General features: G+C 48.0%; 1 protein-coding gene across 2 annotated transcripts in view; it reads right to left on the reverse strand.

Moving 5' to 3' along the window:
- Window positions 1–21,453, reverse strand: part of ZNF639 (zinc finger protein 639) — a 101,734-nt gene extending 80,281 nt beyond the window's left edge. The window contains exon 1 of one of the 2 annotated variants that reach the window (XM_069618690.1): window positions 20,846–21,453. The gene's annotated coding sequence lies outside the window, so the exon portion shown is untranslated. The remainder of the gene's footprint in view (window positions 1–20,845) is intronic. The other variant, XM_069618689.1, reaches the window with a different exon arrangement.
- Between the last annotated feature and the right edge of the window lie 1,408 nt (window positions 21,454–22,861).

Raw genomic sequence — 22,861 nt, forward strand, 5'->3', positions numbered from 1 at the left:
TGGCGGAGAGCCGCAACTATGTTGGAATTGCAGAAGAATAGTACACATGCCAGACAAAACATGAAGAAGCAGGGGAGGCATGTAGCAGAATTGGCATGCTCCAAGGAGGGGGGAATGGGCTATGTTCTGCAATATAATACAGAACAGGAGTATTATGCCCAAGATCAGACATATGTACCGCAATCACAGCAAGCACCATTACAAATGCAGTTGCCACAAGGGCAACCTCAGCAAGTGCCAATGCAAACAAGTAAAAACCCAGAAATCACAGACCATGGTACCGCAGTGGATTATGTATACAGGAGCCCAGCAATCAACCGCACCCAAATTATGGAGTGACACCGTGGTAGGAGGAAATTCTTTCATACGTACAGGGATGAATTTATATCCAAAATAGGACAGCCCTCATAGCGACCTGATGTGTTCAGTACCATTAGTGACACGGACCACCAATAGGAACCAAGGGTCAACGATAGACAGCATGACATTTTCATTTCTCGTAGACAATGGAGCAACTCGTTCCTGTGCCCATGAGGGGATAATGCCCAATATTAGGCATTGCCATGAATGTGCAGGGTTTCTCTGGGGCTACAAGTTTAGTTCTGTTTATAGATGAATTACCAATCTCTATAGGAGAAGAGAACACAATAGGTCAATGCCATCATATTCTAGGCAGATGCCAGTGAACATATTAGGGCATGACGAAATGAACATGACAATATGGTGTTCTACTCCAGGGATACATTATATGAATGTGAGAGTTTATATTAGCCTCCACAGGCCAGAAGGCATTACGAGGAGTTCCTTTAGATCCAGAAGTATTTTTTTATGGAGTGACTATTTTATTATTGTGGTGATAGATGGATAGGTAACCTTTGAGAATGAGAATACCGGATTCATTTTTTGTTTAGACCGGAAATCTACATGGATGATCAAGAAGGGCAGATCATCCCCTTAGAGTTGGAAGCAGCATTAGTCGGAGAGGAAAGGGTGGTTCTTTATGAGACAGATGAGGAAGTGGATGGAGAACAGTGATAGCCCTCAGAGAAGGATATAGGTTGACAGATGAGGAGCTGTTTAGGGATGATTTATTAGTGACTAGCGATGAGGAATTTGTATTTCACATGTCACACACTGGATTAAAGTAGAGAATAGAGAAATACTGCTGAGAATGATGCTGGTAAAAAGAAACCGTCATTTTTCAAAGAAGATTTAAAGAAAGTGGCAAGTATCTTATGGACCACAAGTCCATATGATGTGGGTCTATTAAAAGGAGGAGCAGCAGTTAAAATCAAGCTTAATCCCGGAGCCCTTTTGCGACTCAGCAAAACAATACCCCATGTCCAGAGAAGCTGATGAAGGTATATTTGAGACCATTTCTGCTTTAACGAAGCAAGTAACATTGGTGCCATTCGACTCTCCATGTCGAATGGCTGTGCACCCTGTGGGGAAAAAAATTAAATAATCAACGAGGGTGGCGGGGGGACCTTGGCCCCCAAAACAATATAGTTGAAGCAGAGTTTTCTTTAGTTCCAAATCCTGCGACAATATTGTGCAACATCCTGTCTACGGGCAAATATTTCAGAGTCCGATATATATATATTTTTTTTAAATGCATTTTTCTCAATTCCCCTGCACTCTGCCTGAAACGTACTCGTTTGCCCCAGGGGTACTGGGAGTCCTCTTCAATCTTAAGCAGAGTCGTCCAGATGGACCTAGGTAATGATCAGCTCGAAAGTGCAAAACCCAATATATGGATGACATGTTGATGTGTATTGAGACAGAAGAAAGATGCAGAGAAGATTCAGTTAGGCTTATGACGATACGGTCAGAAAAGGGATATAAGGTGGACAAATAAAAGCTACGATACTGTCAAGAAGAGGTTGTGTATATTAGGACAGTTATCTCTCACGAAGGGAGGAAAGTGACACCGGAGAGGGCAGAAGCAATTATGTAAACTACAGAACCTACAACAGCGAGGGAAAAGCAACAATGTTTACAACTACTGTAGGGCCTGGGTTTTCGATTACAGTACATATTCAGCAACTTTTAAAAATGACAGACGCATAGGTGGGCAAGAGTGAGATAACATGGAAAGAAAATGACTGAAGGATTTGAAGAATTAAAAAAGGCAATCAGCACAGCCCCTGCATTTGGAATTCCAGATTATCATGAAGAAGTGTATCTATTTTCTCATTCAAATGGAGAAGTTATGACAGCAGTCCTCACAAAGAAAATCGACATTAGGACATGAACCATTAGCTTACTATAGTGCAATTTTAATCGAGTTATAAAGGGACATTACCCTTGTGAGCAATCTTTAGCTGCTCCTGCATTCAGAATTGAAAAGGTTTCAATTATAACAATGGGGTGTACAGTAACATTATTTGTGGAGCGCGCATTTACGATTTCCCAAAAGTACATTAACCACACAAACGGCATCAGGATACAGGGTCATTATTTTGAACCCTGCGATTAAAATTGTTCGATGTAAAACAGTGAATCCAGCAACATTCATAGCCTTGTACATAGTCCTCCTCCCCTACTGAGGGGAGGAGGACTATGTACATGACTGCACAAAGTATATGATATATTTATAACGCGCATAATACCCAGAGGTTTCTAAGCACAGACCCGGGGAATCGAATCTGTGTTGCCCTGTGTCGTCTTGGTTCCAAGGCGAGCATATTGCACCCGATCCATCCTCCAGATCTATACTGAAGGTTAGGGGGAGAGCGCGGGGGGGGGGGGGGTTGCGGGTGGATTGGACGGAGAAGGGTTTCTCTTTATGGACGGTTCTTCAAAAATTCGCCAAACTGGAAGTAGGCATACTGGATCAGCAGTAGTGAAGCTAAACCATAAGGGTGCATTTGAGGTGGTGCCAAGCGCGAGATTGCCTTCGCATTGCTCAGCATGGGCTGCAGAATCAGTGGCGCTTATTGCACACTTCAGTAATTTGAGGAAGTGACAATATACTCGGAATCTGCCTATGTGACGTCAACAGTAAACGCAGGTTTGTCACAATGGAAGAGGGGCTTCCTCCATGCAGCCGGCACTCCAGTGCAACATGTAGCCCTACTGGATAAGCTTTTGAAGCATTAGGACTACCATTGACTCTCGCAGTCATACATTGCGCAGCGCATTCCAAAAGGACCAACATAATTTCTCATGGAAACAAAGCCACAGATTTAGAAGCCAAAAAGGCAGCCTATTTCACAACCATTTCTAATTTTGAACTAGAAAGTGTTAAACAGATGGCAGGACGATGCATGTTGGTAAAGGAGGGCTTTAACATGCTGCCCATTGTCCAGTTAATTGAAATACAAGGACGAGCCCCACAAAAAGAGCATGATTTACGGAGAAAACAGGGTGTACTTTATCCCCCACTTAGGCAATTTGGAGGCAGGATAGCACTGGACAGCCAGTTATGCCTCTAGCATTAACATGGGTAGCACTGGAGCAGCTTCACTACCCCGTGCATACGACTCGAGAGAGTCAAATTATAGCATGTAGCACAGTTGTAAACTGCATTGTGTGGCTAAAATGTACTGCAGGGCACACTTTGCAAACAGTGGGAGGAGCAATTCCTAGACCCAATGGCCCATTTCAGCACCTACAAATAGATCATGTGGATATGCTGCAAACGTGCAACGGCTACAAATATACATCTGTCGTGGTAGGTCCTTTCTCTAGATGGATTGAGGCTGCTCCATGCTCGCACCCCGATGCCACATGCGCCACCAGGCTCCTTGTGCATGGAGTGTTCCCAAGATGGGGTGTGCGCGAGGTCTAATGGTCTGACAATGGACCACATTTTGTAAATGAATTGTTTGAACAAATAGTTCTTCCATTAGGCACGAAGCATATATGTTTTCCTCTGCTTATCACCCACAGGCGAATGGTGTCCGAGAGATTAGATGGATTGCTTAAAGAAAGAATTGCAAATAATCAAGACGACTTTAAAGAAGAGATGGCTACATCACCTTCTAACTCGTCATGAGTTGGTGACTGGACGCTGCACGAGAACCTTGCTTCTCCAACTATGTTAAAAACTAATGCCCAAAGAGTAGCGAAGAAATTAGGTGACGAGATGCATGATTATCTAACAACCATGACTGCAAGTCTCAACAGGTCAAGAACAGGAGCAAGGGGTCAAACAGAAGGCACAAAGACAACCAACCTATTGATTCAGAGGATTTACTGAAGTCACCCAGCCTGTATCCAGGGGACCAGGTGCTGGTACGAATGTTTGTACGCACTTTTGAGTATGCCTTGTTTGAAAGACCCCATGAGGTGGAAGAAATTAGCCTTGCGGCTGCACTTGCACGACATCAAACCATATATGAGAAACCCCAGACCCCTCCTGCAGCTAATGATGGTGAAGCAAGAGAAGAGGTTACGCGCATGCAGACTCGTTCGATGTCCAAGAGCAAAGAGCAGGAAGATGAGGAGCACTGAAACACTATAAAAAGGACAAACATCTTTCAAATTAGATATGGAATAAATAAGACTTGCAGTTATCCTTGAATTTTTTTAGCTGGGCCAAAGAAACAATGCTTTAATGTACCAGAGCCAGAAGAAAAGAAGTACACTTCATCCCTTATGTTACCAATTATAACATTACACACGTTCTTGGATGCTGTTGTTACCTATATATTACAGTCTTATCCAGCTCCAATAAAAAGACATGTGAACATCTACAGTTCTCGGCAATCTTAAAATCAATCACATTATTTTCAGAATTATAGCAATTATCTTGATGTTTTTGACATAAAGGTGTGATCCATAGAGAATTACAGATTTACACATGAAAAAATGAAACAAGATGAGGTTTCAGAATTTAAGAGGCTCATTGCCATCAAGAAAAATTGATACGAGTTCTCATGGAATAATAATTGTGATATTCTGTATTACGATTTGAGTTTTCTTCCTTATTATGGCATTTAGACACATTATGAAGAATACAGACGGTGGGTGACAATGGAACATGTTTTTATCATCCACAATAAAAGCATGAACAGCATTTCTTACAATATCAGTAGGCACCTATTTGGATTTAAAATGGATGTTGAGAAAGATCATGAAGATATAAATACATAGCTTGATAATGCGGCCTCAGTTATTCGTGTATGGACTTCTTGTTGCCACCAGTACCGGATGGGAAGAAGGACCATTATCTTGCCCTGCACACTTATTGAAGAAACCAGCCTGCAAATAGTGAATGACAGATGCCCAGAATCATGGGGTAAGTACTCTAAGCTACTAACATGAGTCGACAAAGCAGGACCAGCATCTAGAATACCACCGAAGAGTGCAACAACATGCCTAAAGAATGGAGCCGTGGATCTGGTTGGGCAAAACAAAGGATGTCGGCAGAATCGGGGCCCTAGGGACGAATGTAGGAACTGCTGTACTGATGAACCGATATTGGGCCCGTGGATCCAGAACTTACATGCAGTTGCCCAAATATCGGGGAGGGGTATTCTCCATTGTAATAATACATGTCCCAGCATTAGCGATTGCTCAAAGTGACCTCAATATCGATGGATTTCCAAAAATGAATTATCACTAGAGGAGGAAGAGGTTGCTCTATCGCCGCTGGTTGGAGAGAGAACTATTTCTCATCAAAATCAACAGAGGCCTATGATGAGATTTCAGATGAGCATCAACTGTTCAGCAAGACAGCAATGATAATGACATCTACATCACCAGGTGGGAGCTGCCACAGACGATCAATGCAACAATAAAAGGAGTCAATGTAATCCGAGACATGCGCGGGCCATTGCAACTTGTAAAACTAATGCAGTGCAGTGTTCTTTCCCTTAAGACCTCTACGAGGACAACTGGTCCCCTGGTTGTCAAACAGCCTGCAGCTCTGCACCTTGGTTTCGTAGTGGAAGTCTGTCCGACTCGGGGGCAACCTCAGCTTCGGAGAATGGGTTCAAGTTTAGCACATCAGAAGGTTGCTTATTTTACATAGTTCTAGGATAACTGGGCTGGGCACCAAAATATACTGCTTTCTATGTTTTTGTTATTGCTCATAGCACTATAAAACATTGTCATAGCCAGTTATGGATCCAAGATTTTAAAAAGTGCACTGACACATCTCAAGATTGATCAGTGGCAGCTGGTTATTTTTGCACTAAGGGGAGGTAAGTTAAAGGTTTACATGTAATGAGTGCGAGTGACCGGCGGTGGCTTGCAATGTTAAGCCGCCGCCGGCACATGTTTGCAACTTGTAAAAACACGCTTGGTGCTGCCCACCACTTTTTTCTTTTAGGACTGGTCCCCCCAATGTGATAAAAATATTTATTTTCACAACTGCCCCTCGCTCTTGGTGACCGACGTCCAGCTCAGCTTCGAAACATGGCATTCTGTAGCATCGCACCCCGGCACATGCCACCATTTGTAGCCTTGAAGTCAGACAGCCCGTGAAGACTGCTACCCCTTTCCATCTAATATACTCGTTCCCTACTTTGGCACGCCTGCAAGTCCCAGCTTCTTGCAACACCCCCAAAGCCTCACACCCTGCTGCCCTTGTCACTGCAGACGGTTCAATCTTTCCTGTCCACCCCGGGGACTGCTGTAGGGAAACCACACATCCGTCTAAAGTGCAGTAACACCAGTGCTGCAGAGTTCGTACACAAGTCGCCTTCTGTTGAAGCAGCCTCCGCTCCCAGCCCCCTGGCTGCATGCTGCGGCACTGCTCCGGCCACACTACCTGCAACCTGGCATTGTTTTGGTTGATGTTAAGGTAAAGAGTTCACCCAGGACGGTACGCCGGCAGGCACTGCTCGTCACTCAGTGCCCCCCTGGTCCTGTCTCGACATTCACTGACTCACTCTTCATCCAGTGGGCGCACAGAGAAGCAGATTTAAATACATTGAACACTCATAAAAAAAAACATTAATATTCTTTACAATACTATAAATAAATTGCCAAAACTATGGCTTTGTCAATGCTGGTCTGTGAAAGGCACTCAAATTGGCAGATCAAATCGCAGGAGGAAGAGGTGTGCTTGGCTGCTCTGTGCATGGGTGGGGATGGGATGAAAGCAATGGCGCTGCTTTTATGGTTTTACCGCTTAAGGCGCAGAAGTTGCTTAACAATACGACGCCTGTCCCACACGCCTGGGGTAAAGGGGAAATTTTGTATTTCGGACCTTACAGCTATTCGGAACTAAAGGCGGATCGTGTGTTCGGAGTTCTTATGTCAGGGGCCTTTACAGAGTGCACTTCACAAAAATGTCCTTCCAGGAGCTGTATGAATAAGGAGGCACAGACAAACTGATAACAAGCTAGTATAGGCAATGCCATTCATTGGGCTTTTGCGCAAGCATGGGAAAAACATCTGGCAAGCACTGACATTGTGCTATTAACTGGCCATTGATGGTAGCAGATGCAAAATGGTGCAAGTACCTAACCAGTGCCTGGAATATGTCTACTATTGATACCCAAGCCATAACCATCTGCATTGCCAATGCTTGTTTTTACCCAGGCTTCAGTGCCCATTGGCATCTTGTAACAGGCACTAGAATAGCTGACCTCTTTTCTAACTGACCGTCATCTTGGGCACCATTTCCTACTTCATTCTCCACCTATGGTGTCCTCCAGGGATCTATCCTGTCCCCCTTTCTCTTTAACATCTACCTTGCTCAGCTGGCCCTCCTAATCTCCTCCTCCCGCAACTTCCAGTGTTGTGCAGACGACACTTTGTTCAGACTTCCTGCTGACTCACTCTCACCTTCCCTCATCCCCGACTGCCTGCCATATAGGCTTGGTGCACGTCCAATGACCTCTGCCTAAATGCCAGCAAAACTGAGGACCTTCCAATTGGAACTCCGGCCCACTCCTTCTCTGGCCTCCCACCTTGGGCTCTCCCCATGTTCCTCCTTCTGAAGACAGGAACCTTGGAGTCCATCTTTGACTCCTCTCTCCCCTCACTCAGGACATTGAACAAGAAGTACAAATTTCAACTCATCCTTGTCAAAACAATGATCTCTTTTCTCACTTTTCACTAGAAACTCAATGTTTCTCAAGCCCTGGTTCTCTAGGCTGGACTATTGCAACACCCTCCTACCCAATCTACCTTCTTCAACTTGCAACCCCTTCAGCTAATCCAGAATAGAGCAGCAAGACTTAATCATTGGCCTTAAGCCCAGGGACTGCATCTGTCCTGCCCTAAAAAGTCTCCACTGGCTCTTGGTTGCTGCGCAGATCAAATTCAAATCCCTCTGCATCATCCACAAGACTGTCTGGGGCCAGGGACCACACTATCTGCAACTCTCTTACAAGATACTCTCTCCTTGGCACCAACTCCCTGTGTGTAAAACGCTAAAACGAGAGCAGGCGGTTGTTTGCTTTCCTCTGCTGGATCCCCTCCTATGAACAGCCTCCCCCTGCCTATACGTCTTCAGCAGGACCATCTTAAGTTCCAAAAGCACCCCAAGACTTTCCCTTCCTTACCTCGCCTGCTAATCTCACAGTTGCTGTGATTGATGTCTTGGACCCTTATGCATCTTCGGGGGCCCCCGACCACTCGGACACAATCGCCCCAGCTTCAGTCTACCTTCAGCACTTGCCTTGGCACATCCTTTGCACTGAAGACTCGCACTTTTCCACGCAACGGGGCTCCTGGCCGCATAGAACTTACCATATCTTGCACTTCTCCTGTGGCTCACCCTCGAGCATGGACACCCTGGCACCTACCCCACTGCCCTCTTCCTTACTGTACTTGCACGTTCCGACTACGAGCAAGACATAACTGGTGCAGCCATCCCTTCTTCCACTGTTTTTTGTATATTTTTACTGTACCGCAATCCCATGTTCCCTCCCTGTTGTCCTGAGGGCGCTTTGAAACAGAATTAATTTGCTGTATAAGCACCTAACAAGCAAACAAATAAAATAAATGGTAGCCCTAGTTCTTATATATATATATAAAAAAAATTGCGTGGCTGAAGCCAGTCCAAGTTAAGGGATTTTTATTACATCAGTAGCGGGTTAAGAGCTCTTATTAAGCCATTAACTCTCAGACGACTGCTCTGAAAAAACACTGGCGGCACTTCGAGTGCAAAGTTTAATGGTGAGACTCACAAGGTGGTGTTTTGGGCAGGCAGAGGGAGAAATGGGTGGTAAATGTCATAGGGATTAGCATAGCCATGGGTAGTCAAATGTGCGTCCCTCCTCATATGCCATTTCTCTTTATCTGTACTCTAATACAATAGTTTTGACTAATTCAAGTGCGTTAACAGATCGTGGGAGACAGTATGGATGGGGAGGAGAGGAGGGTACATGCAAAACAAACTGACAATAATGCAACTGTGTGACAAGCAGTGAGGGTAGGGGGGAGGGGGAAGAGGTGGAGGCACGCAACAACTCAGCCATACTAGAGAATATTTCTTGCTAGAACGAACACAAGTAGACATTGACATAAAAGGGAGTGATCAGTGGAGGGGAAGGGGAATGGTTAGGTTGGTTGGGCATTTTATAATGTGCTACTAAAAAAATGTCTCAGGGGCGCAATGCTAGGAGGGGACAAGGGGAGGCAGAGGGGCAGACAGACCACAAACTTACTGGGTTGGGTGCATTCAGTTTGTCTAAGTGTGCAGACAGGAAGTGCGAGGGATGGGATAAGTTCACCTAGTCCAGGAGGGCCAGGTTAAGTGCTGAGGGTTATCTCTTTGGGGAAGTGCGTAGTACAGCAAGTAGTGCGGGGCTCCGAGGCAAGTCCAGGGACTAGTGTGGGTGCCTGGGACCTGTAAGGTTCTGAGGTGATCCAGGAAACTAGTCATCTAGCTGAGAAGGAGGACGTAGCAGGTAGGGAGCGGAGAGGTAGAGAGAAGGCAGAGGATAAGAGGAAGGGAGCTCTGTCTCGAGACAGAGGCAGGGAGACTTGTTCCAGGGGGTGGCCCCTGCAGAGGATAAAGATCTACCCCAAAGTCTCCGTTTGGAAAAACAGCTCACTCTCAGAGTTGGAGGACGACGAGCGGAGTACTCTAGAGGGAGTGTATTTGGGAATAGTATGTTGTAAATAGTGCAGGCCCCAGCCCCAGAAAGCCTTGTGAACAATGTGGAGGGTCTTGTACTTGATCCTTGCAGCCACAGGGAGTCAGTGGAGGGATTTCAGTGCCGGTGAGATGTGGTCCCTTGGCTTGAGGCCAAGGATAATTCTTGCGGTTCTTTTCTGGATGAGTTGTATAAGTTGGAGTGTAGAAGTAGGGAGATTGAGAAAAAGACTGTTACAGTAGCCGAGTCTAGAAAGAACCAGAGCTCTGGAGACAGCGAGTCTCTGGTGGAAAGTCAGAAAAGGTTGGATACCTTAAAGGACATGCAGCTGGTAGTGAATTTTTTTTGGATACGTCTGAGATATGTGAGAATGACAGAGGACTCAAAGACTACCCTAGATTTTTTGCCTCACTGGAGGGTGTGGGCACAGGGCCAAGGGAGGCCAGCCAGAGTTCGAACAGGAAAACAGGAGCAGGGGTCCCAAAGAGAACAATCTCTGTCTTACTGGCTTTAAGGCAGAGGTCGTTAGCTGAACACCAGGACGTCATGAATGAGCGAGGAGGAAGAAGAGGCCGAGGGTAGCTTGAAGGAGAGCCAAGCATCATCCGCATAACACTGAAAGTTGGACGTGAAGAGAGATCATGTGGGCCAAGGCGGCCATGTAGATATTGAAAAACCAGAGGAATAAGTTAGAACCCTGCGGGTCCCAGCAAGTAGAGAGAGTGATAGCGGAGAGAAAGGGCCAGAATGCCACCTGGGATGGTTGCTCAGAGAGAAAGGAGGTGAGCCATGCCAGGGCCTGATCAGTGATTACCAGGGTTTCACAGAGACGATCGATCATGGCGTTATGATTTACTGTGCCGAATGCTGAGGAGAGGTTAAGGAGAATGAGGACAGAAGGAGAGTTTGTATCAAGATTTGAGAGCAGGTCTTCACAGATGTTCAGGAGAGCAGTTTCCATGCCTCTGGATGCATTGAAGCCAGACTGACGATCATGGAGACAACCCACAGATTCAGTGTGGGGAATAAGCCGAGAGATAGCCAACTTCGACAGTAGTTTGCCCAGGAAAGGAGTGATATAAATCGGGTGATAGTTTGCCTAGATAGAAGGGACGGCAGGAGGATTTTTGAGTGAGAGAGGTTGGGAAAACTCCAGAGGCGAAGGAGAGGTTGCAGAGGTCCTCCAAGGCTGGAGCCAGAGAGTCAATGTTGCCCTTGATAGTTTTGGAAGGGCACGGAACCACTTGTTGGAAGAGGCTTTCATAGTCTGGACTTGCCCAGTGACGACCTCAGGTGTGACAGGGGAAAAAGCAGGAAAGGGGGGGGTAGTAGGGAGGCCGATGGCTCTCCAATGATGTTGATGCATGGGCGTTAGGGAGTATTCTCAGAAATGTGCTAATTCCCTTCACATTAGAGACCCCCCAGCAACTTTGCTGGATTTTTGAGGACTTGCTTTTCTTACCTGAAAAGAGTGCGCCTTTTTTCCCACTCATGTATTTTGATGTGTGTTTTACACTTGTGTTCTTCGATTATGGAGTTTTAGATAACTCCATAGGCATCTTTTCATGTGTGTTACACAGCACCCTCAGTGCAGTGACACAGGGACTTCCAACAGGTTTAAATACCTTCTCTGGAATAAACTACTGTTTCCCAGAGAATGTAAAGTGAAATTGACTTCTAGTTTTTCCCAATGTATAGACCGAGCACACACAATCGAGTGCTGGAGGGGTTACATAGTATCCCGTGTCCAACTACTCATGTAGCAGTCAACTGCTACCCTTTCCTATTGAAAAGGCTGGTGGCAGTGGTTTTACAACAAACTACCATGATTTTCTCCCGACCGAACACCGGTAGCTAAAGATCACGGGAGCCATATTTTTCAAGATGGCACCTCAAGCCCCATAGGTCCCGGTCTTGGGAGGTGCCCGAAACCCCCTGTGCTTGTCTCCTAGGAGACCCAAATGCACTCTGGCGTGATTGGCTGGCTGGCTGTCTGGCAAGGATAGCCACCCTGCCGGGTGAGTGACAGCTAGGCTGGAATGAAAGGGAGAGAACTGTTTAAAAGGCGAGTCTCTTGGACTGGAAAGCAGAGACGACCACTGGAACGAAAGAACCAAAGACTAGCTGGAAGATGACAGCTGCTGCAACTCCTGGACCGTTGGTGCCAAGTTCATCTCGACAGAGAAGCCCCTTCAAGGACGACTTCTTCCTTAGAGTTAGTGGGACCAATCAATTCTTAAGCCACCTGGATACCATTCTCGAAGCTGGTTAGGATTAAACAGGGGGAAGGACACCAGCCTGTGTGCTTGAAGAACAGCTACTCGAACTGAAGTGACTCCATTTTGTTTGCGTTCTCTGATGATCCCATGCAGTGCAGGAGTCCCGACGTCCTCCCTCTTGTCCCCACGACGGAGGCTCAGGAACAGTGAGATCTGCAGGAACTTGAAGGAACCAACAACTTCAGCTGCATTTGTTTCTTCATACTTTGGTACTGTGCCAACCCGATTGAGAGAAGTTTGTGAAACTTTCCCCAACTTGCAGGCCTAAACCAGCTTGTGACCCAACAAAGGATTCTTTTTCACCTAAACTACTACTGAGAACTTTCACAGACTTTACCGTTTGATACCAGAACTGCTCTTTCCTATCCAGAACACTAGCCCATTGACTGTGGTCCAGGCCTATTGACTTGAATTAACTCTTCTGGTAAACTGAAACACTGCACTGTCTAACAAGTATATGTGATCTATTCTACTTACCTTGTGCCTTTTTGCTCACTTCTAAGTAACTGAACTGCCATTTGGCTCCTCTTTCAGGGGAGCTCAAACTGTCTTAACATCTTAGAGTTATGTATTGGTTTATAATAGTAAGTTCCCTCCTTCGGGTGAAATGTTTTCTAAATGATTGTGTAATAAATTAATAAGTGTTTTACCAAGATACCTTGAGTATAAGTGTCTACTCGAACCACTGTGATTGAAAGTCCTCTGTGTAACTACTTGTACTGCTCACATCAACTCTTGAGATAAGCCTGGCTGTTCAGCTCGCTATCAAAAACGGTGTGGTACAGACTTATGCCAAAGGTTGGTTTGACTTACACCTGTAGTCAAAATTTCATGTGGTGGTCCCAGAGGGTACTGCATGCAATTCTGCCTAACAATATGGGCGGGTGAAGGAGTAAGGGAGGCACGGATGTCCAAGGTTTTGTTGGTGAAATGTGCTGCCAATAACGAGGAAAGGGCTTGTGTAGGTGCAGTAGGAGATGAGGCTGCTGAAGGGTTGGCCAATTCCTTGCAGACTGAAAAGTTCAGCCGTGTTAGATGCCGCAGAGATGCTGTCTTGAATATGGACTCTTCTTGGACCGGATGCAGAGTATATATTGCCTTTGAAGAAGGGAGGCTACATACGCACCCTAACGACAGGGGCAAGGATGTGAAGAGTGTTGGGAGATGGAGAGATGCAAGTTAGAGAGCTCTGTTAGGGTGGGAATCAGCCGCAAGAGTAGGAGGTGGAGTGTAAGAGGAGGCAAAGGCAGCCACTGTCACTTTTCATGTGCCGGGTGGCCTTGAAGACGGGAGGCTGTTTGTGGAGTGCCAATGCCAGGAGATGATAGCTTAAGGTGGGAAGAGACAAGTGAGTGATCAGTCCATGTGAGTGCTGTAGTAAGAGGTAGGTCAGTGGTGATGAGCGCATCCAAGGCGTGTCCTGCAGTTTGAGTCGGACCAGGAGGTGGGGGGGAGGGGAAGGAGAGAGAGAGCGAGCGCGAGCAAGAGAGAGAGAGAGAGAGCGCGCGAGCAAGAGAGAGAGAGAGAGAGAGAGCGCGCGAGCAAGAGAGAGAGAAAGAGCGCGAGCAAGAGAGAGAGAAAGAGCGCGAGCAAGAGAGAGAGAAAGAGCGCGAGCAAGAGAGAGAGAGAGCGCGAGCGAGAGAGAGAGAAAGAGCGCGCGCAAGAGAGAGAGAGAGAGAAAGAGCGCGCGCAAGAGAGAGAGAGAGAGAGCGCGAGGGAGAGAGAGAGAAAGAGCGCGCGCAAGAGAGAGAGAGAGAGCGCGCGCAAGAGAGAGAGAGAAAGAGCGCGCGCGCAAGAGAGAGAGAAAGAGCGCGCGCGCAAGAGAGAGAGAAAGAGCGCGCGCGCAAGAGAGAGAGAGAGAGAGCGCGCGCGCAAGAGAGAGAGAGAGAGCGCGCGCGCAAGAGAGAGAGAGAGAGCGCGCGCGCGCAAGAGAGAGAAAGCGCGCGCGCAAGAGAGAGAAAGAGCGCGCGCAAGAGAGAGAAAGAGCGCGCGCAAGAGAGAGAGAAAGAGCGCGCGCAAGAGAGAGAGAAAGAGCGCGCGCAAGAGAGAGAGAAAGAGCGCGCGCGCAAGAGAGAGAGAAAGAGCGCGCGCAAGAGAGAGAGAAAGAGCGCGCGCAAGAGAGAGAGAAAGAGCGCGCGCAAGAGAGAGAGAAAGAGCGCGCGCAAGAGAGAGAGAAAGAGCGCGCGCAAGAGAGAGAGAAAGAGCGCGCGCAAGAGAGAGAGAAAGAGCGCGCGCAAGAGAGAGAGAAAGAGCGCGCGCAAGAGAGAGAGAAAGAGCGCGCGCAAGAGAGAGAGAAAGAGCGCGCGCAAGAGAGAGAGAAAGAGCGCGCGCAAGAGAGAGAGAAAGAGCGCGAGCAAGAGAGAGAGAAAGAGCGCGAGCAAGAGAGAGAGAAAGAGCGCGAGCAAGAGAGAGAGAAAGAGCGCGAGCAAGAGAGAGAGAAAGAGCGCGAGCAAGAGAGAGAGAAAGAGCGCGAGCAAGAGAGAGAGAAAGAGCGCGAGCAAGAGAGAGAGAAAGAGCGCGAGCAAGAGAGAGAGAAAGAGCGCGAGCAAGAGAGAGAGAAAGAGCGCGAGCAAGAGAGAGAGAAAGAGCGCGAGCAAGAGAGAGAGAAAGAGCGCGAGCAAGAGAGAGAGAAAGAGCGCGAGCAAGAGAGAGAGAAAGAGCGCGAGCAAGAGAGAGAGAAAGAGCGCGAGCAAGAGAGAGAGAAAGAGCGCGAGCAAGAGAGAGAGAAAGAGCGCGAGCAAGAGAGAGAGAAAGAGCGCGAGCAAGAGAGAGAGAAAGAGCGCGAGCAAGAGAGAGAGAAAGAGCGCGAGCAAGAGAGAGAGAGAGCGCGAGCAAGAGAGAGAGAGCGCGAGCAAGAGAGAGAGAGAGAGAGCGCGAGAGAGCGCGAGCAAGAGAGAGAGAGAGCGCGAGCAAGAGAGAGAGAGAGCGCGAGCAAGAGAGAGAGAGCGCGAGCAAGAGAGAGAGAGCGCGAGCAAGAGAGAGAGAGCGCGAGCAAGAGAGAGAGAGCGCGAGCAAGAGAGAGAGAGAGCGAGCAAGAGAGAGAGAGAGCGAGCAAGAGAGAGAGAGAGCGCGAGCAAGAGAGAGAGAGAGCGCGAGCAAGAGAGAGAGAGAGCGCGAGCAAGAGAGAGAGAGAGCGCGAGCAAGAGAGAGAGAGAGCGCGAGCAAGAGAGAGAGAGCGCGAGCAAGAGAGAGAGAGAGCGCGAGCAAGAGAGAGAGAGAGCGCGAGCAAGAGAGAGAGAGCGCGAGCAAGAGAGAGAGAGCGCGAGCAAGAGAGAGAGAGCGCGAGCAAGAGAGAGAGAGAGCGCGAGCAAGAGAGAGAGAGAGAGCGAGCAAGAGAGAGAGAGCGAGCAAGAGAGAGAGAGAGAGCGAGCAAGAGAGAGAGAGAGAGCGAGCAAGAGAGAGAGAGAGCGAGCAAGAGAGAGAGAGAGAGCGAGCAAGAGAGAGAGAGAGAGCGAGCAAGAGAGAGAGAGAGAGCGAGCAAGAGAGAGAGAGAGCGCGAGTGTGTCCCGGGAGGATAGCTCAGTGGCAACATGCACGCCTTGGAAGCAAGACGACACGAAGCAACACAGGTTCGATCCCCGGTTCCGCGCTTAGAAACCTCTGGGTGTTTAAGCGCGTTATAAATACGCAACTAAGACACACAAAAAACAATTAAGCAACTAAAAAAAAAAAATAATAAAAAAAAACTCTAACAGCGCCTCGATGCCCGCGGGCTGTGTGAGCGCTTTAAAAAATAAAAATTGTACAAAAAAAAAATGTAAGAGCGAGCAAGCGAGCAAGGGAGCGAGCGAGCAAGGGAGCAAGACGCAGAGTTAAAAAGTCCTGAAGAGTCCCGGGAGTCCAGATGGATGTTTAGATCCCCAAGCAGGAGGTGGAGAGGAAAGAGGTGGCATGGGAAGCTCATTCAGAGGGAAGAGGGTGGACTGGCTAGGCGGCCTATTGAAGATGGCCAAATTAAGAGAGGAGATTGAGAGTAGGCCCGAGTGGGAATGATGGAATCAGGGATCCACTCCGGATAGATCAGGGCTACTCCACCTCCTTGTCGTCTGTTAGTCCTGGGCTCAGAGAGGAACTTGTAGCCTTCAGGGAGAAGTGTGTCAAAATTTGTGACAGAGCTGTTCTTAAACCAAGTCTCAGTTAGCGCAAGAACATCAAGGTCCAAGAGTTCAAGGAGGAGGCAGATGTCGGAGGAGTGCTTGACTGCAGAGCGAGAGTTAAGAGTGGCAACATGAGCAAATAGGCCGCTTTTGAGAGACTTATGGGGGGTGGAGGGGAGTTACACAGGACAGTGGTCCCCCTGCAAATGGCGAGAGTGCCCGAGAGATGGAAACAGGAGAAGGTAGAGAGACAAGAGATAAGGATGATACTTGGGCTGTAGCGCATGAAGTACCAGGCAAGGGTGCCCTTGAAGAGGAGGGTGAAAAGTTGCTATGGCGTGGGAGTATCCCATCAAAAAGGAGGAGGTTGGGCATGTGAGAACCAGGCAATGTATATATGTGCACACAGCTAAATGTGATTTTAGGCTAAGGCAGAAAAAACAATGTTGGATGTGCACACAGCTAAATGCGTTTAGCAAGGGGTATTGTGTTCAGAAGTACAGATACAGAGTGGGGGGTGATAAGGAGTAGTTTATTTGTGACGGCACAGATTGCATGCACGAAAAAGATATAACCAACTGTGATCATTTATTACAATTGGTTGCGACATCACAACGCCCGCATTGAAGTCAGAGGCAGCCTTCGTGTTGAGCGGGGGCTTTATGAAACAAATGCCATTTGCCCCTGAAACACTTAATTTAAGGAGGGGTGAAAGCGCTTGTCTTTTGCAGTTGGGGGCGAGTTGTGCCTTTCTGTACATATCTGTATGCGGGCTTAGATCGATAGGGAGAAAGGGCAACAGAGATAGAGGGCGACATTGAGAGCATTGATCGAGAGATGAAGGGACTCTAGAGAGACAGAAAGATAGGTAGACAGAAGTAAATATAAACAGATAGCTAACAGATCGCTAGAGAGACGGGTAGATGGGCAAGACAGATGGATAGACAAAAAAGGTAGATAGATTGTCAGACAGATGAACAGATAGGTAGACAAGCGTACATATAGACCAATTAAACAGATTGATAGTGTAAAGACCGGAGGGGACTGCCTGTACTTCTGCTCTTTATATGGTAGAGGAGAGGCAAAGAGGAGCCCAGCCAAGATTCTCTATTGTGGTAGCAATGGACGAGCAACCAAGGCATAGCTTCTCAGGAGGTGATGCAGGCTGGTTCTTAAGTACAGTGTAGTCCCCCAAGCACCCACAAAGGAATGTCTGCACACTGTATTAGTTAAAACACAGACTTTATATAATTACTACTCAAGGGTATGTACAATATCACGATAACTCACTTTGTACTCATTTATCTATAATGGCAAATATACAGATCTACATGATACCACAATTACTATTAGATCTCTTTAAAGTGCATCAACTGTACGGTTAAATGGCACAAATCAAAAAGAGGAAAGCAGTTGGTTAGAGCAAGTGGCAGAATACTGGCCCCGATACCTTGACAGTTCTGTGTGGAGATCACCCCCACCTGGGAAACTGTAGAAGAAAGATATATCACAAGCCCAGTCCATATATTGTTCACAAGAGACTTTCCAATAGTTCTGCAACCCCAAAGTACCTGGCGTTGTAGCGTTCCTCGTCGGGGAAATAGACAGCCCTTCTTGAGTGCCCTCCCTTAAAGGTAGGAGTCACAGGCCGTTGAACGTCCAAAGGAGAACAGGGTGACCTACGACAGTGAAGTAGCAGCTTCTTCCCCAGCGGTGCTCGTCGACGGTGGAAGCATAAACGTCCTGCAAGGAAGAGGTGTGCGGAGCATCTCAGTGTCGATAGTTCAGGATGGCAAAGAGTTTGAACAACTGTGGCCCAGCAAGGGCGTCGAGTCGTCGGCGTCTCTGGTTTTTGGGCGACGGGAAACCCACTGGCAGATGCTCCTCGGCACGCCGACGGCCTGGCCTTCTCCGGCGGGATAAGGCGGGCAGCAGTGCGGAAGAGCGCGTACGTGAATCGAAAGTTAGGCAACGGGAGCACAGCGGCTCCGGTCGGCGACAGTGGTCGTCGACAGTGGCAGACAACAGTCCGGGCGCTTCTCTTGGGGATTCCGCGGCAGTCCCCATCTCTGGTCGGCAGCCTGTCGTAGGTCTGTCTACCAGGGAGCTTTGGCAAAGATGAGCTGGTGCACGATGGTCCCTCGTAGCTCAGGAAGAGGGCACCTTACCAGGTCCTCTCTGGGTCAGTCCTTGGAGACACAGCAGCTTTCAGATTGATGAAGGGCAACAGCAATTCTTCTCTTCCAGCAGGACTTCAAGGTCAAGCTTCAGTTTCACTCCAGTTACTCTTCGTAGTTTGGACTTGCTTTTGAACACGAATTCTAGCAGTGAGAGGCCCCCAGATATTCTAGTTGATCTCCCATTCATTCTCTTGGGTCACAATCAGGCAACCAATAGGTCAGAAGGACATTCATGCAGGCAGCCAGCCAATCAGGTGCATAGTGCATTCAGGCCATTCACTTCTCTCCAGACACTCACAGGTTATGTGTATTGGGACAAGTACCCAGCCATTCAACACTCCACACTGCATTCATACCAGTTTCGGGAAGGTTTTGTCTCAATCATTGTGTCAAACACCAGATACTAGACATCCACAACCCAGAATGCATATTCATCAAACACTCCATTCACCCAGATCCCACCCACAGGGTGTAGCCACAACATACAGTCACTGGGAAGGCTCCAGCCAGTCTGGCCTGGATTTCACAACACCACCATATATGTAACTTCCACCCAACAGCCGGTCAGGGGGAAGGGCTTCCCAGGACTTGGGAAAACAAGGTAACAGGCAATAGAAAGCAAGAGGCCACAGGGGCCATCTTGTTTCCCCATCAGGAATCAACTGATTCAAATGGCAGGGCCTGGATATCCCAAAATGGAGGATACTCAGAGCACCTGTCAAATTCAGCAAGGGAGCTGCCACCAGCCCATACCCTGCTCTGTGGGCCCCACACACAGGTGCCCAAAAACATACACTGGGGCACATGGTTGTACCCCCCACTCCTGAGTGCCATAAGGGTATCCCATGGGTCTGCAAACCAAAAGAGACAGCTGCACCGCCAGGAGTCCCACATGAACTCCTGCGCGGAAAACACGACAGAACACATGATAAAAAAGCAGTAAAGGATATGGAGGCCATGTCCCTCCGCTGCATTTCCAGCATCACAGATAGACCGAGACCGACAGTTGCTGACAGATAAGTAGAGTGTTAGCTTGGTAGAAAGCCTTTTGGATGATAGAGATACACCTGGATAGCTAGATAGATGGATAGTTGCTAGATAGATAATATGATTGATAGAAATGCAGAGAGTCTGAATCTAGGGGTGGCGGGGGTCACGTCCAGTTCAATGATGCCGATCTCAGTGGCCTTGGCACCTTCGTACAAGGAGCCGAGTCACCCCCATCCTGTCCTCCACTGGAAGCAGCTGCCAGCCGAGGAAGAATCGACTGGATCTGCCAAGGTTCCAGCATTTCATCATCTTTTCCAGGCATGTAATCCTCAGCTGGTGCATTTGAGTTCACAGTGGATCATTGAGAACTTTACAGATCAGCGGGTGTTTATTCCCATCCTCGGTGGCACAGCCCTGGCTCGGGGAGCACACTTCTGCAAAAGTGCAGGGCAGGAACATGGTGGACATCAGACAGAGAAGGGGGGTCGCGCTGAAAGAGAAGTCTGCACACACAGCAGGGGGGTAGGGGGGTTGTCCCGTGTGATCTTCCCGGGCCAGGCAGACCGATTCCTGGAAGGAGCCGAGCGCTGTAATCAGACAGCGAGTCACTGCTGGGGCCTAATGCTAAAACCACAGCTGGATTTTGAATCCTACTGCGCTGGGTACGTCCAATGCACAGGCGTTGTTTGGGGGGGGGGCTGAGGGCGCTACATCCCCAGGTCTTTTGGTTGTAGCCCCGGATAAAAGCTCAGCAGCTACAACCAAAAGGCTAGCTATCCCCGAGTCGTAACAGTCCTGACATTGGCCTAGCCCCACATCTTTTCCAGACCTAGCTAACACCCCATGTCCAACTTAAGTATAAGAGGGAAACTACGGAGCGACTTGGGGGTTTGTGGCTACATTCACAACTATGGAAAAAGACTAGGGTTCTGATCTGAGCTTCTGCATTTAGCCACAGCGTGTGATCCTGGGCAAATCATGTAGTCTCCTGCTCCCTTCGCCCTCACTGTGTTGACTGCGGAAAAATAGATGTTAATTAACACCGAGATCTATATGCAAAAAACATGTTCGTACATTTTACAGAATGACATTTCCATTGCTGGCATTTGCAGCCACGACACTAGGGTGATTGAGTCTGTATTCTGCCTGGATGTTTTTGGGTTACCTGAACCATTCCAGGGACCTTTCCCATAGAAAAGCATCGCCCCTGGCCTTACCTGCCATGCACGACGAGGGGCGGTCAACATGAAGAAAAACAAGGATGCGGCGCATGCACGTACGGCTGGTGCCCTCACCTAAGCAGCAGCAGATGCCGCAGCATCACCGGAGTCCTGTGCTGGAGTAACCTCTGGCTGGTGCGCCCTAGCGCAGCACGTAGCATACTCCTTAGGCGAGTAAACTGCAAAACATGGCTACCAACACCGCCATGAAAGAGAACTCAAAGTTCCGGTGCAAAGGGAGGAAGTCATCAGTGTTGCCATTTAGAAGAAAAAATAAGCTGAATGTCCCTTCAAAAAAAGCCCAAAACAAGCTGACTCCCATACAAATGAGCCGGAAAACCGAGCACACACCTAAAATGCTTGTGATAAGTCACAAACATCATACTGTATACATTATAAACATACAGACGGGGTAGGGTGACCAGACGTCCGGGTTTTCCCGGGACAGTCCGGGGAAATCACCTGACGTCCCGGGGTCCCCGGAGTTTTTTTAGTTTATAAACCCCGTCCGGGGTGTTGATTGCAGACCTTTTTTGCCGTTTTTTTTTGCCGAGACCCGATTTCGAAATCCCGAAATCAGGTCCCGGCGCAACTTTTCCTGTGAGAATGGGCCCCCTTTCCTCCCCCTTCCCCTCCCTGGCACTCTCCTCCAGTGTTGCCAGGTCGGAAGGAAAAAATAAGCTGAATGCCCTTCTAAAACAAGCCCAAAACAAGCTGACTCCCATCCAAATAAGCGGAAAAAACAAGCGTGCACCTAAAAAGTTGTGGAAAGTTCTCAAAAGTAAGAAACATAACAACAAAAAAAACATACATAGACAGAACACTGACATAGGGCCTCATTACACGGACGGCGGTAAGGGTTAACGGTCACCGTTAATGGCAACGGTGACCGTTAACCCTTACCGCCGTACTACGAGGTCCCTTTGCGGGTTGGAGGATTTAACGCCTGCTTCTTGCAGGCGTTAAAATCCAACCCGCTAAGGGACCTCGGAGCTAATTACGGCACCGCAAAATTGCGGTGCCGTAATTAGCGCCTTCCCCATTTCCATAGAGCCCTATGGGGCAGAAATGGGAATGGGGAAGGGCAATGGCGGAAAGGGGATTTACCGCCCCTCCAACCTTGGAATGGGGCGGTAAATCCCCTTTCCGCCAAGGCGGTGCCGGTATTTTACCGGCATGAGCCATGGCGCTAATAGCGCCATGGCTCACCGCCTACCGTGTAATGAGGCCCATAGTGTGTTAGAACAACAATATTTTATTGCATGGTGACTAGAAGTCCCAGATTGCAAAATAATACGGCCCTGAAATATTTGTATTTATTGTTTTATATAGCGCCTTAATCCAAGGCGCTATATAATATTGTAACATGGCCAATTGGAAGCTGAAAAGAAACATGGCCTTCCTGAATACATCTTTCTGAGAAAATGTTGTATATAGATTCCAATAATCCTCTAACCCAGTCTTGCAAAAAAAAGTTTTAAAAAAATAAATAAATAAAGGATGTTAGTGGATAATGCGTCAGCACTGGGGATATCACCAGGATAATATTGCTATAGAGTGACGCTTGCTAAACTACACCAATCCCCTTCTTTACATCTTTACATGTCAGTGTGTCTGCCTGCATGACAAAACTTTTAAAGTGCGCTTTTTTTGCATATGTTTAGGCATTTGGCATTGATGGGCCACCTGGTGGGCAAGTAACGATCCCATCAGTGCCAAACACTTAAGCATATTCAAAATACAGGGCGCACCCGAGAGCAAGACAAAGCAGCAATTGCCGTAAAGTGCTGCCAGCAGCCCAGTGCAGGACGCTCTGTCACTGTGCGACGTGTAATGGGCTTAACAGCAATATAAACAAGCCCAATTACACGCGCACAGACAGTCCAACAAGCGGACGAAAACCGCGACAAGCGACCTCCAAATATTATAAGCGACTTTGGGTAAAAACAAGCCCAAAGTCGCTTATAATAAGCGTACCTGGCAACACTGCGTCTCCTCCAATGAGAGGAGTGTGTCTGTTAGCACACCCCCCTCCACCACCCCAGCAACGGGCCGACAAAACAGTAGTAGGACTAAAGTCGAATGTGTATT

The sequence above is a fragment of the Ambystoma mexicanum genome, chromosome 10 (assembly GCF_040938575.1).
Source record: "Ambystoma mexicanum isolate Mex_15411 chromosome 10, UKY_AmexF1_1, whole genome shotgun sequence".
NCBI classification, from domain to species: domain Eukaryota; kingdom Metazoa; phylum Chordata; class Amphibia; order Caudata; family Ambystomatidae; genus Ambystoma; species Ambystoma mexicanum.